Genomic DNA, 13,352 nt, shown 5'->3' with positions numbered 1-13,352 from the left:
TTCATAGTGTGTATGGATAGAAAGTCCCTAAATGTTTATCACTTTTGAAAGAAAAAATATATATGTTGTATGCATGTATATGCCTGTCTTGATTTGCAGTTAAACATTGGCTTCTTGAGATGAGGAAGCAGGTGACCTCCTTGACAGTAAAACTGAAAAACGGAAAGAGCCCAGAGCAGACTCCAGCACCATCACACACACACACACACACACACACACACACACGCAGAGATCCCCACATGCTGCTGTCAGACCTCCTCATCGCCTGTGGAAAACAGCCTGAATTTGGACTGTAGAGGAGAGATAGTTATGAAAATGCAAATTCCCCTGAGAGAAAGTATCAAGCAATTAAATTAATAAATTTTCAGATAACTGAGAGCAAGCTGGGGTTGGGAGGATAGAGAGCTGAGAGTGGCCTGGATGTGGAAATGAGAAGGGATGGAGGGAGGGAAGCCAAGAGTAAGTTTTGTGAATTCTCACAACCTACATTATCAGTTTATTGTACCAAAGCTTTTCAAAATTCAAGTTGCTAGTTAGTCTGATACCTTTGCTGTTCAGTCCATTCCTAACATTTGAAACAGCAAAGCAATGGTTACATGCACCAACCACTGCCCTAGTTAGGTTGTCAGTTAGTACAATGTTGCCTTTATTTTCTGTTGTGATACTAAACAAAATGTTTCTTTTGGAAGGCCTTAGACCTCTATCCTCCCAACTCCTGATCATTGTAATAACCAATCTCAAGCAGTTATTAGTGAAGACTAGAACAGTATCCTATAACAAGTCAGCTATGAAGAAATTGGCATAGTTTATCTCTTTTATTCATGTTCTTATGAAATTAATGGGTTGCAAAATAAAACTACGTTTCTCTCTCTCAATTTCTTTTTTTAACCAGATCTTTACAAGTTACACTGGGACTGATTTTTTTTCTAACAAAGGTTAAATAACACTTAAAGGCTTTAACAGCCAAAGTCCATCTTTAGAAATACCTCTCTTCTATAATGTACTGCCAATTTCTTATGTGTGTGTATTTGACCTTTCTGATGCCTCAGCTATGGGCTGCCTGTTGATTGGTACATGTTAGTGCTTTGCTTATAAGAGTTGGGCAATAGTTCAGTGATCCAGTCCAAATCTGGGCCACAGATAGAATGGACTCATCTTCTATTTAAGATATGTGGCAAACTGCTCTAAATGAGTTTGGTTCAGACAAGGTCATTGGAACTGTTCATCTAACCCTGTGTGCTGTATGTAATGGACACTTCTGCTGAGCTCCAAAGCTGCAAGGTAAAGACAAGAAAGCCAGTAACTTGCCTCTCCTGTTAGAGCTTTTCCTGGTCGTTAAATTTACATTCCTAATCACACGGAACCCATTGTGGTCACGTAAAAGGACTCATTCCCTGGTTCTACTGATGTCTTCGAAGATAGTCCTGGGAATAATAATAGTGAGTTTTTATATTATTTTCTAGCCTTTTTTCTGTTTTTTTTTAATTGGAGATTGAGTTTATATGCATATTTATACCAGGTTTATGAACTATTTGGTTAAATGTCTCAAACAGGAAAGACTTAATTGTTAGAATGTTTTACTTTAGCTAATTATTATGTTAAAAACTATGGTAGATTCAAAGCATTTTTCCTCAATTCTCTTTGTGTCATATACACTTGGCAAATTGAATTGTAATTCCCAAATTGAAAAGAAGCCCTTTTTAATACTATTTTGAATTTAGTAACTTACAGATTCTCTGTATTGCCTAATACTTTTCAAACTGTAAATATATTTTATTCAACTGTGTTGTGATTCTGTACAACTTTTAGAGTCAACATGTTACGGAATTTTGTAATCATATAAAGCTAAACAAGATGAAAAAAGTGATTGAATTCATCCTGAGTGTGGAGGCAAAGCCGCATTTATTCTGACCAAAATACATGAGGATCTTTCCTATGTTTAAATAGATGTAAAGATAGAAATTTCTTAACTGCTCTTAGCAATCTATTTGGTTATTTAACACTTGTACATTTAGGTTGTTCATCTTTAAGTCTTAACATAGTTCTTCACTCTGGACAGTTCAATACTGTTTTGCTCTAGGACAAAAATACCAGTTATTATCTTCTTTATAACAACTCTTCTTATAGTCAGAAAACTGTGATGATACACCTCAGCTCTGTCTTTCCTAAATGAAATTATCCTAGTTTTTAAACATGTACTTTTGTTTTTATAACTCTTGCTGTACAAGAGTGGCAGAGGGGACTATTTTAAAAAGTCTTGTCATATGCGATCCCTCTAAGAAAGGCACTGCATATTTTAATTTTACTGCACCGATGTGGAAATAGCCGCAGCTTTTTCATTATATGCTGATGGGCAGAGCATTTGTGTTCATTTAACCTTGAGGTTGAAATTTGTTCCCAAAAAAGTAACTGACTCATAGCATTGGCTAGACCCAAGAATAAAGAGCATCAGTTTTCTTAATCTTAAAGCTCATCTTGCCCCCACTCCTAAAACTCACTAAAATTAACTTTTCCTTGACCTCTCTCTGGTGCTATTTATTTACTGATACAGCAACTTTTCTCTATCATCTTTGTCTCCTAAAATAGATGGACAGCATTTATTCAACAAATGAAGCGTCACACTGTGTTTAAGATACTATGCTAGGCTCGGGAGATGCCAGTGTGAACTGTGAGCAAAGGCTGAGTCAAAGCCGTCCTAGGCGCGTTCAGAGAAGAGCAAATAGCCTGTCACAGAATGTAAGGAAACAGTGGTAAGAAAACGAAACAAAAAAAAATTGAGAGAGGTGGATTGGGGCCAGATTGTGAAAGATCTTGGATGCTCTTAAGCAAATAGTTGGTGATGACAAGGACAAAAGTAACATTTTTCAATCTATATTATGGCAAGATCTTTCCAAGTCTTTAAAACACAGACTGTGCCCACAGGGCCTCTTGGTTTAGTATCTAACAGAATGTCAGGTGTAAGTACCTGCTTAATTTATATCTTTTAATATAAATTTTGTGTCATGATTTTTCTCTTTGTATTTTAAAAAGGTGGGGGGAGCATTTGAGTGAAAAATTCAAGTAAAAAGAGCCTTCTGTTCACACTGTTCTGGATCTTTCTTTCTCCTGCCGAGCCTGTATTTATTCCGAATCCCTTTGTCCTACTAACATGTTACTCTGTGTTTGCACACCAAGGAGTCTCAGGATGAGTTTGCCCTATCATAGGCACCACCTTTTTTGTACCAGATGTCATTAATGGTAGGTTGTGAGCACCACTGTGAACAAGTGTTTCCAATTCATTGGCCCACATGATAGCAATGCCAGACCTGTCAAGGATATCAATGTACTGTAGAAAAGGTCCTGATATGGATTCCAATCCATTTGGAATCCATAAAACTACAACTTCAAGTGTTTGCAGTACGGAAGGAAAAGTTGTTTGGGATCAGAATTGCATCGTGCCATAGAGTTTGGTCTATTTTAGGAGCTATAAGAAATCATCCTAAATGTAATAAACAGATTTTGTCACTGCCACCCCTCTCAACACTTCTGCTTTTTCTTCATTGTAATCTATCAGGCCCAACACCTATAAGAATCAGGAAGACTCAGGAGGGTTTGTATGGGGTGAGGTTTCGTGGCAAGTTGTATCTCAGCAATGTCTCAGGCTAGGAAGCAGTCCCAAACTGAATTATTGGACTTTACTTCTTGAATAGCCTCTTTTCATTGGTCATTATTTCATCATTTAACTTTCTGAAGGATGACATCCTTCAGAGTTATCACAGCGTATTAAGAAAAAGGTAAGGCATCACTGTTGATTCGCTTATTGTTCTCCTCAAGATGGATTCAAAAAATGGAGGATGGTCTTAAAAAGCAGACCCCGAGAAAAAAACTATGAAAAACTACTTGTAGCATTTATAGTCTTCCTAAGATTGACCAAAAGGAATGCAAATACTTCAAGAAACTTGCCTATAGAGACCCTAAAGTACCTCGTGGGCGATTGTACACTCTCTGTGTGCACATCTGAATACCCTTCCATCTGACTTTAACTTATAAACCTTTGCAAGATAGAAAATAGAGAATTAAAAGCCTCCAAATCCTGGCTGCATGAAATGTCATTAAATCTAGCGTAAAATTTCTTGAATCTGTCAGATAAAGGAAGTCGTGTATCCAGAGCAAAGATGGAATATCAATTGACAGGAACCTATGAAGCTGGCACTTGTTCTGAGAGATGTATGAATCTAAAAATCCAATAGTGCTTCATCCTTTGAAAACACTGGGAGCCAGAAAGGTATTAGGAAAGTCAATAAGGTAAAATCTTCATCCTACTATTTGGAATGACTCCCACATAAGAATTAATTAACATAATACTTCTGGAACATTAAAAGGATATTAAAATGTTATCTCTACCCATAGAAAACAAAGATATAAACCCACCTAACTTGTAGAGAGAGTAGTTGAAAAGAGAAGATTGGAAAGATTAAAGGCATGTCTAAGAGGCCATCTCTGTTCTGTTGTCACTCCATTTACCCTCTTCAGATGGGAGGATAAGTGTTGAACTTCAGTTCATCTGAATTCCTCAGTTCTGTCATCAATGCAGTGACACATTCTAATTTTCTGATTCATTCGTGATGAATAAGCTCTCCCCTTTCTACTCACAATGCTAAAAGTAACCAATTTCTGTGGTTATTATGATTACTTATTTTCTACTTTTTAAAAATTTCTCTTTTTTCCATTACCATTTATCCCCCTTGTACCCTCTTCCATCTCCACTCACCCCTCCCCCTCACAGTCACCACACCGTTGTCCAGGTCCATGAGTCTTTTCTGACCCATCCATCCATCCCCTAAGCTTTCCCACCCCAGAGCTGTCAACTTCCTCTCTGTCTATGAATCTGTCTCTATTTTGCTTGTGAGTTCAGTTTGTTCATTAGATTCCACATACGAGTGAGATCATATGGTATTTATCTTTCTCTGACTGGCTTATTTCACTTAGCATAATATTATTTTCTCTTAGCAAAGTTCGTCTCACTCTTTCTCAGCCAGTGTGAATTTTGTGTGCAGAAAAGCCCTTGGACAGTACCAGTACTTAGGCTTGGAGTTAGTCAAATGGAATGAGAAACTGACGACCCGGATTCTGTTTTTAACCCAGCCAGATACCTCAGCTGGCAAGTGGCTCAGCTTCCGCACCATAAAATGGGTATAATAATAGCTTTCCCTTACCACTGTGAAATATTTAGAATGCAAATCAAGCCAAACCTGTCTCCTTCCAAAGGAGAAGCTTAAACTAGCCTGCAAAATCCTGAATGAGCCCAGATTTCAAGAGGAAACATAAAATGGGAACCACCTAGAGGTAGTGTAATTTAGTGGTTAAAAATGTGTAGACTTTGGAATGGTACAACCTTATTCAGATCCCAGCAGCTGTGTGATTTGGGGTAAGTTTCCCAATTTCTTAAATCTCCCTTTTTTCTCTAGTGAATTGGAAGTATCAGTATTTACTCCTGTAGTCAGGATTAAACGATGGACAGTTAGTGGTGCTTTTCAAATTCTTCCACGTAGGTGATCTCACGTTAGAGTGAGTGATCTGGTACTCAGGGTGCTGGGACACTGCCTGAAGCAGTCTGCCACACATGAGACCTGTCAGTGAGCTCTCAGGTTTCACCCTAAAAATACCTACAGATTTTGCATTCTGCTCCTCAATATAGTCTTGTTTGTTTCACTAAACTGGAAGTTCCACGAGGCCAAGAACAGTATCTGTTTTATTTCTTCTGTAACATTCAGTAAATAGTTACTGGAGAAATGAATACATGTACAAATAAGAGTTTAAATTACTCAGCCACAAGGACAACTGCCCCACCAAATAGACAACCGTGTCTTTATTATTTATTTTGTGTCTTTGCATACTCATTATACTGCTCCACCTCCCTAGGCATACCCATAATCAAATTTGAGAAGCATTTATTTAGCAGGATGCCGGAAGCCACAGAAGGTACTCAGTAAATAGTAACTCATTGCTCTGCTCTGCTTCTCTACCTCATTGCTCATAAGGCTCTATGGACTTTTTTTTTAAAGACATTATAAAGGACTAGGTAAGTCAGAGTCAGAGGCCTTTAAAGGGGCCTATGTGTCTCTAGCCACATACTTAACCCAGGTATTTTTCTATATACTTTATTTACTCCTGGCTTCAACTAATCACAACCTGTAGAAACGTCCTAGAGGTGATACGCATCAGGATTGAAAGAGCTCTTTCTCCTCCTCCCCTTAGGCCAAGAGTTACTAACCAGGAATTCATGGATGACCTTCATGGAGTCTAGGAGCTCCTTGAAACTTGGTGTTTGAGGGGAATTTCTAGAGAGAAGGAGTCTCATAGGGATCTGCGCTACTATTGCCCTAAAACATTATATAAGTTAAAATCAGAATTGACTACTATTTAAGTTATAATTAATAATATCTTTAGTTCCTTGGAGATAAGATAGTGTATAATAATTTCTACTTGGAAATCACAAAACTAAGATTAGACTTCCACAAGTCACCCCTTCTTCTCCTCTCTACTCGTTGTTTCCTTCACCATGTTTTAAGGTCCTTATCATTTGGGCTTTGCAGTTATATATTCCTTGCTAGATATTTGTGCTTTGAACCTAGCTCGCTTAATGCAAATGTTTTTATTCTTATGCAAAACTATTGTAGATAATTCTTGAAATTTCTAATGAAAACAAGTTATAGACATATGAGGTGAATATTACTTAGGCAGAAAGGATCAATAAAATAACATGTGAACTCAATAAAAATAAATATAGATAGATTAGTACATATTCTCAAAATTGCCTAGCAGTTTGTAATTCAATCAAGAAGTTGGGGCCTTTGGACATTTATGAACATTTATGAATTGTATAAGAACTCTGAAATTAAATATTTGGTCTTAATATTAAATTTGGGATAGGCATTATTGTTTTTCATTAAGATATAAAGACAACAATTACATCAAATAAAATCTTCAATTTAACTTGGCTTTAATTTGTCTTAGACTGTGACATACACACTGTGGTTTTTCTCTCCATCTTGGATTCCTGTTATTGACAGCCTGTATGTAGTTGACATCCAGAAAGATAGTTTTTTTTTATTCCAGATCTTGGATGTATTGGTTAATCTGGGTACAACATACTATTGATTTCTTCTGATCACATCAAAAATTTAATTTTGACTGATTAACTCTTACGGAAAAAATGCTCCTTGAAATTTAAAAAGTCATGTTATATGCTTAGGTATAAGAACATAAATACAAAGTGTATTTTAAAAAATAGAATGGGGGTATAGGAAGATAGACTTTGCCTTCTCGCACAGCCAAAAGAAGGACAGCAACGAGTTTAAAACCAAAAAATAGTCAGAACTGCCAGAAAATCAAACTGTATGAAAGTCCGACAACCAAGGAATCAAAGAAGAAACATTCATTCAGACCAGTAGGAGGGGGCAGAGACAGGCAGCCTGGATGGAAAGGACACGTGGCAAGGTGATGGCTGGAGGACTAGGCAGGTGAGGCAGCAGCTGGCATACCAGAGCACTCAAGGCCACAGCTGGCTGACGGAGTACTCCCACATTTACAGGTGGACAAACTGGGAGGTACAATTGGGCCAAGCAACCCAGGGTTCCAGCGCAGGGGAAAATAAAGCCTCAAAACTTGTGACTAAAAGCCTGTGAGGGTTGCAGTGGTGGGAGAAAGTCCCACCCAGGAATCAGCACCAGAAGGGCCCAATTTGCTTGTGAGTAGAAGGGGGAGTGACTGAAAGCCAGCTGAAAGCCAAGCAAGCAAGCAAACATTGTTCCTCTATGACCCCTCCCCCAACACAATGATGACACAACACAGCAACTTGGGTTGCCCTGCCCTGGCAAATACCTAAGGCACCACCCCTTATAATGTAACAGGTGGGTGGAAACAAAGAAATATGGCCCAAATGAAAGAATATATTAAAGCTTCAAAAATAGAACTGAGTGACAAAGAGGTAGACAACCTATTAGATACAGAGTTCAAACACTGGTAATCAGGATGCTCACAGAAATGGTTGCGTATGGTCACAAAACAGAAGAAAAAGTGAAGGCTATGTAAGATGAAATAAAGGAAAATATACAGGGAAACAGTGAGGAGAAGGAAACCAGGACTCAAATCAATGACTTGAACAGAAGGAAGAAATGAGTATTCAACCAGAACAGAATGAAGAAACAAGAATTCAAAAAAATGAGGAGAGGCTTAGGAACCTATGGGACAACTTTAAGTGTTCCAATATACAATCATAGGGGGGTGTCAGAAGGAGAAGAGGGAGAGCAAGAAATTGAAGACTTATTTGAAAACATAAAGACAGAGAACTTTCCTAATCTGGCAAAGGCAATAGACTTCCAGGAAGTTCAGGAAGCTCAGAGAGTCCCAAAAAAAGTTGGACCCAAGAAAACACACACCAGAGCACATCATAATTACATTACCCAAGATGAAAGAGAAGGAGAGACTCTTAAAAGCAGCAAGAGAAAAGGAGACAGTTACCTACAAAGGAGTTCCCATAAGACTATCAGCTGATTTCTCAAAAGAAACTTTATAGGCAAGAAGGAGCTGGAAAGAAATACTCAAAATCATGAAAGGCAGGGACCTATATCCAAGATTACTCTATCTAGCAAAAATATCATTTGAAATGGAAGGGCAGATCAAGTGCTTCCCAGATAAGGTCAAGTTAAAGGAGTTCATCATCACCAATCCCTTATTATATGAAATGTTAAAGGGACTTATCTAAGAGAAAGAAGAAAATCAGAACTATGAACATTAAGATGGCAACAAAACTCACAACTATCAATAACTGAACCAAAAAACAAAAACTAAACAAAAGCTACAACAGGTACAGAATCACAGAAATGGAGATCACATGGAGGGTTATCAGTGGGGAGGGGGAAGAATGGGGGAAAAGGTGTACAGGCAATAAGAAGCATATTTGGTAGGTATAAAATAGGGGGAGGTTAAGAATAGTATAGGAAATGTAGAAACCAAAGAACTTACATGTATGACCCATGGACATGAACTAAGGGCGTGATGCTAGTGGAAGGTGGCATGTAGGGTGCAAGGGAATAAAGGAGATAAAAATGGGACAACTGTAATAGCATAATCAATGAAATATACTTTTAAATAATAAAATTAAATTAAAAATAATATATTACTGAGTTATTGAGTTTATAATGTGCAACACAAAAATGATAAGTGAGCATGTTTCATAGATAACCAGTAATCATGTTTTTCTCCTTCCCCTCAAAGATTAGGATAGAAAGCAAGCTGAAAAGAAGTTGTGGGAAAGGGAGGGAAAAAAAGGAAGGAAGGAAGGAAGGAAGGAAGGAAGGAAGGAAGGAAGGAAGGAAGGAAGGAAGGAAGGAAGGAAGGAAGGAGAGGGGGCATAAAAATATGTATTTTAAATGTATTTATTGATTTTTAGAGAGGAAAGGAGAGAGAGAGAGAAACATCAATTTGTTGTTCCCCTTATTTATGTGTTCATTGGTTGATGCTTGTGTGGGCCCTCACCAGGGATGGAACATGTCAGGATGATGATCTAATCAACTGAGCTACCCAGTCAAGTTCAGGGGAAACATTTTAAAAGATGCACCAGTACAATTGTCTAGGATCCTGGCTTACCAAAGAGACTATAATGTAGCAAAACTTAGAGTTTTAAAGTCCTTAGAACATATATTATATACATTTCAGGTTTGTATGTACTCTCAATAAATCATAAATAATCTAATTATCTTACTTAAAATATTCATTAAGTTCATCAATTTTGTGAAAGAATTTAAAAGCTTAAAAGCATCAGAGACCCCCAGTCTCTCTTGTGTTAACATACATTATGATCAAATCTTCATCTCGACTCTTGTTGCTGGAGAGTAACACCAGCCTGTCCACCTGCACGTGCTTGGACAGAGTTTCACCTTGAAGATGAAGGAGTAGCTCGTTCTTTGGAGGAACATCTATGATCATGCATTTGTCCAGAAAATTTGCTGAGAAGTGAAGTCTTATATGCCAGTTTTCTGCTTTAGCTTTATTCTATGCTGAGTTATTTAATCAGATCCTTCTTGATCTCTTTTAATATGGTTTGTTTTGCATATTTCTGGAGGCCTTATGTGAAGGTGGTTATAATCATGGTGTCAGAGAGACAAGAATTCAATCAGTGTTGAGTCCTTGATATATTTGAATGCGAGGTGGTGGGGATACCTGCTTTGTTTCTCAGCTTCCTTGGTTGGTTTATTTATTTGTTGTGGATCTTATGTTACTTTAGTTTTATTCGTCTGTAAGGGAAGGCATCAAAACAATGGTGAGCAGGCCAATCCCATAATAATAGCCTATTTGGCTCATAAGTTGAAGACCACAAAGGAGAATTACTAGATTTCAAACACAGAATGAGAACCTGTTAAGCTCACCTCCCCCAAACCTGAAGTTGTCATCATTAGAGATGTGTTTTGAAGGACAAATGCTTTGCCTAATATCATTTTGTCAGAGGGGACACTGCTAGGCTGGTAAGGTAGGAGGAGGAAGCAGCATCAAGTCCTCAGCCAGCACCACCCCCAGTCCTGAACTGAGTGTTAACAGTACATGGAGGTGGTGAATTTGTCCACAGGATCTTATGGGCATTGAATATAAGTTTATCCTTAAAAGAACCAAAGTTTATTAGAGGTTGACTCATCCTTCTCAAAATTACCTCAGATTTCTCAAGTACTACAAAGTAAAGCTTTTACCTATTCTATCTTTTTTCTTTCTTTTTTAAGGTTCTATTTATTTACTTTTAGAGAGAGGGAAGCAAGAGAGAAAGAAAAGGAGGGAAACATTGATTTGAGAGAGAAACATCAATCAGTTGCCTGTTGTACGAGCCCCGACTAGGAACCAAACCCACAACCCAGGCATGTGCCCTCACCAGGAATCGAACCAGAGATCTTTTGCTTTGCAGGATGACGCCCAACAAACTGAGCCACACCAGTCAGGGCACTTTTACCTATTCCAGCCAATGCTGCCCAATAGACATTTATGTATGCACCAACAAAAATGTTGAGTACTTGAAATGTCACTAGTGTGACAGGGGAACCTAAACGTTTAATTTTTCATTAAATTTTAATTAATTTAAATTTAATAGATAAATGTGGCTAGTGGCTACTGTACTGTACAGCACAGCTCTACAAAATATATGATTCAGATCAGAAAGAACTTTACAAGGAAAAAGGCTGGCACTTCTTGCACTGGGAAGTACTGTGCTGGTCACACCGCAGGAAGTCACACCTTTGGAAAATGTCATGAGGTTGGATCTCCTTTTTCTTTGGGCTCCAGGTGACAAAATGGACTTCTACAACTCATCCTTTAGGGATAACCAGTCCCATCTCTACGATACTTCGACTTACTTTCCTTCTCTCCACAGTACCATTGGGTTCATGTGTAATTCCTGTTTTTTCTTTGATTTTCAGTTCCTTGACCATCAGTCTGTGGCCTGCCCCTTCTCTTTATGTAAGTAAAATTGGTTTCTTTACTTTTCAAAGAAGTGTCAGAAGGGGGAAATTTGAGTCTTTATGGGCAAGTTGTCTAGTTGACTTTTTCGCGGTTCCCAGCACTTTTTCAGGATGTATTAGCCCCTCTTGTGTGTGGAGTTAACGCTGGTGGTGATAGTAGCAGTAGTTGCCATCCGTGAGGGGCTGCAAAGGCCAACGGGCCCAGCAACTGGACTCATATAAAGACTGCCTTTTACTCAGCCACAGCTGCTGTTTGCAAAAGTGACTGCTCCTCCAAACTAGAGCGTACATTCTTCAGCCAGATACCAGCAACAGTTGGGCTTTTGCTCCACTGTCAATAAATGGGCAATTATTCATTCTTCAGTGATACACCCATTCCTAGGTTCAATGGTTTTTAATTTCAACTATGTCATTCACTGACAAAATTTCTAATGCCCTTTTACTAAGAAGTACCAGACTTCAGCCATTTAGGTTAAAATTGTGTGAGAAACTGTAAAGTCCAGGGAGGGGGGAAGGAAAGAGAAATTTAGGGTTACATGTACCAGAAGGTTTATAAAGGGTACCATGCTTTTTTTAGAAGAGAATTAATCATTTAGAGAGAAAAAATCTTGATTTTAGATGAAAAGAGAGAATATTTATTATTTAAAGCCCAAACTAGGCTTCACTCAGTGGGTTTGGATAAATTTTACCTTGAGCTGCTTGAAAGAGGTTCTGGGGCAGTGAACCTAAATAATCAAAGTCATTGCATGATATCACCTGAGAGATGCTACAGGTAGTGGCAGTCACCTTACGTGATAAATAATCATTTATTTACTCAAATAAATGATTCCTTCCAGCTACTCTCTCACTCTCTGGTGAGCCCAACTGGTTCCCATTCACAACATTCTATCTTACTTCACTGGCTCCTCACTCCAAGGATTTCTTGTAATCATTTGCACAGAAAGGGGGTTCCCATGGCTCTTTTGCTTATGTGGGGCTTCCACTAATATTCTTAGAAGCTAGGTAAATATATTTAGGAGGAACAGAATCCTCCAAAGGATGCCTAGGCGAAAGCCTGAAGTGACAGTTATTTGACAGAAAAAGGAGATTGATTAAACTCCCCAAATGCTGGTGCTGTGCATAACACATTTATGCAGCAGGGGTGGATCCTCCCTGCCCCTGACAAGCCTTGTTATTCCTTATTCTCAGTGTTGATAGAGTGGGTCTGTCAATGCTTTGGAGGGTGTCCATGTGCATGCTTATGGTTACCACTTTTATGTCTCTGTGCCCCTACCTCAGTTACCTAGGACTGCATATTTCTAGTCTTCTGACTGGCAAATCATTTTGTTACAGTTCTTTGTGTAAAAACAGTTCACATAATAGCTCTGTGTCAGACAAGGCATTAATCCTCACATCACCAGGGATGAGTCAGCACAGTGCACTCCTGCCCGCACGGCTCAGCTATTATGACGTCAGCACTGGGGGGGCGAGCCTCAGGCACAGGCAGTACAGGGGACTGGAGACCTGTGTCACAATTACAGATCAAGATGGAGACCTTTGAGATAAAAAATGTAACTGACAGGCTGACTCTGGCTCATAGGAAAATGTGAAACTGATATTTTGCTGTATCAACCATCAACTGAGCACTTGTGGAGAGAACCTAGCTTTTAAGCAGGGAGAAGGCTGGGAGAATGACCTGTGATAGGCTGATAGTCCATTACTGTACCCACTGACCTTATCCCAGCCTGAGCTAAACTTCACTCACTGGAATTGTTCTAAATACTGAGGCTTGCCTTTATATCAAGGGTGGCAGGGCCTATGACAGTCTTGCTGTCCTCAAGTGCCCCACAGATACAGCTGATGGCTCCAGAGGTGGTGCCCCAGATGCCC

General features: G+C 38.8%; 1 protein-coding gene across 10 annotated transcripts in view; it reads left to right on the top strand.

Annotated features, from left to right (window-relative positions):
* Positions 1-13,352, top strand: part of ZBTB20 (zinc finger and BTB domain containing 20) — a 708,962-nt gene that overhangs the window by 504,665 nt on the left and 190,945 nt on the right. For 8 of the 10 annotated variants that reach the window (XM_036017291.1, XM_036017298.1, XM_028504756.2 and 5 more), the window contains one exon: positions 11,442-11,481. The gene's annotated coding sequence lies outside the window, so the exon portion shown is untranslated. Of the gene's footprint in view, positions 1-469; positions 1,440-11,441; positions 11,482-13,352 lie in introns of those variants that run through there. The other 2 variants (XM_036017295.1, XM_036017294.1) reach the window with 2 other exon arrangements.

Source organism: Phyllostomus discolor, chromosome 2 (genome assembly GCF_004126475.2).
Source record: "Phyllostomus discolor isolate MPI-MPIP mPhyDis1 chromosome 2, mPhyDis1.pri.v3, whole genome shotgun sequence".
In the NCBI taxonomy this organism is placed as follows: Eukaryota; Metazoa; Chordata; class Mammalia; order Chiroptera; family Phyllostomidae; genus Phyllostomus; species Phyllostomus discolor.
The sequence above is the reverse complement of the archived record's forward strand: the minus strand, read 5'-3'. Positions and strand labels throughout refer to the sequence as shown.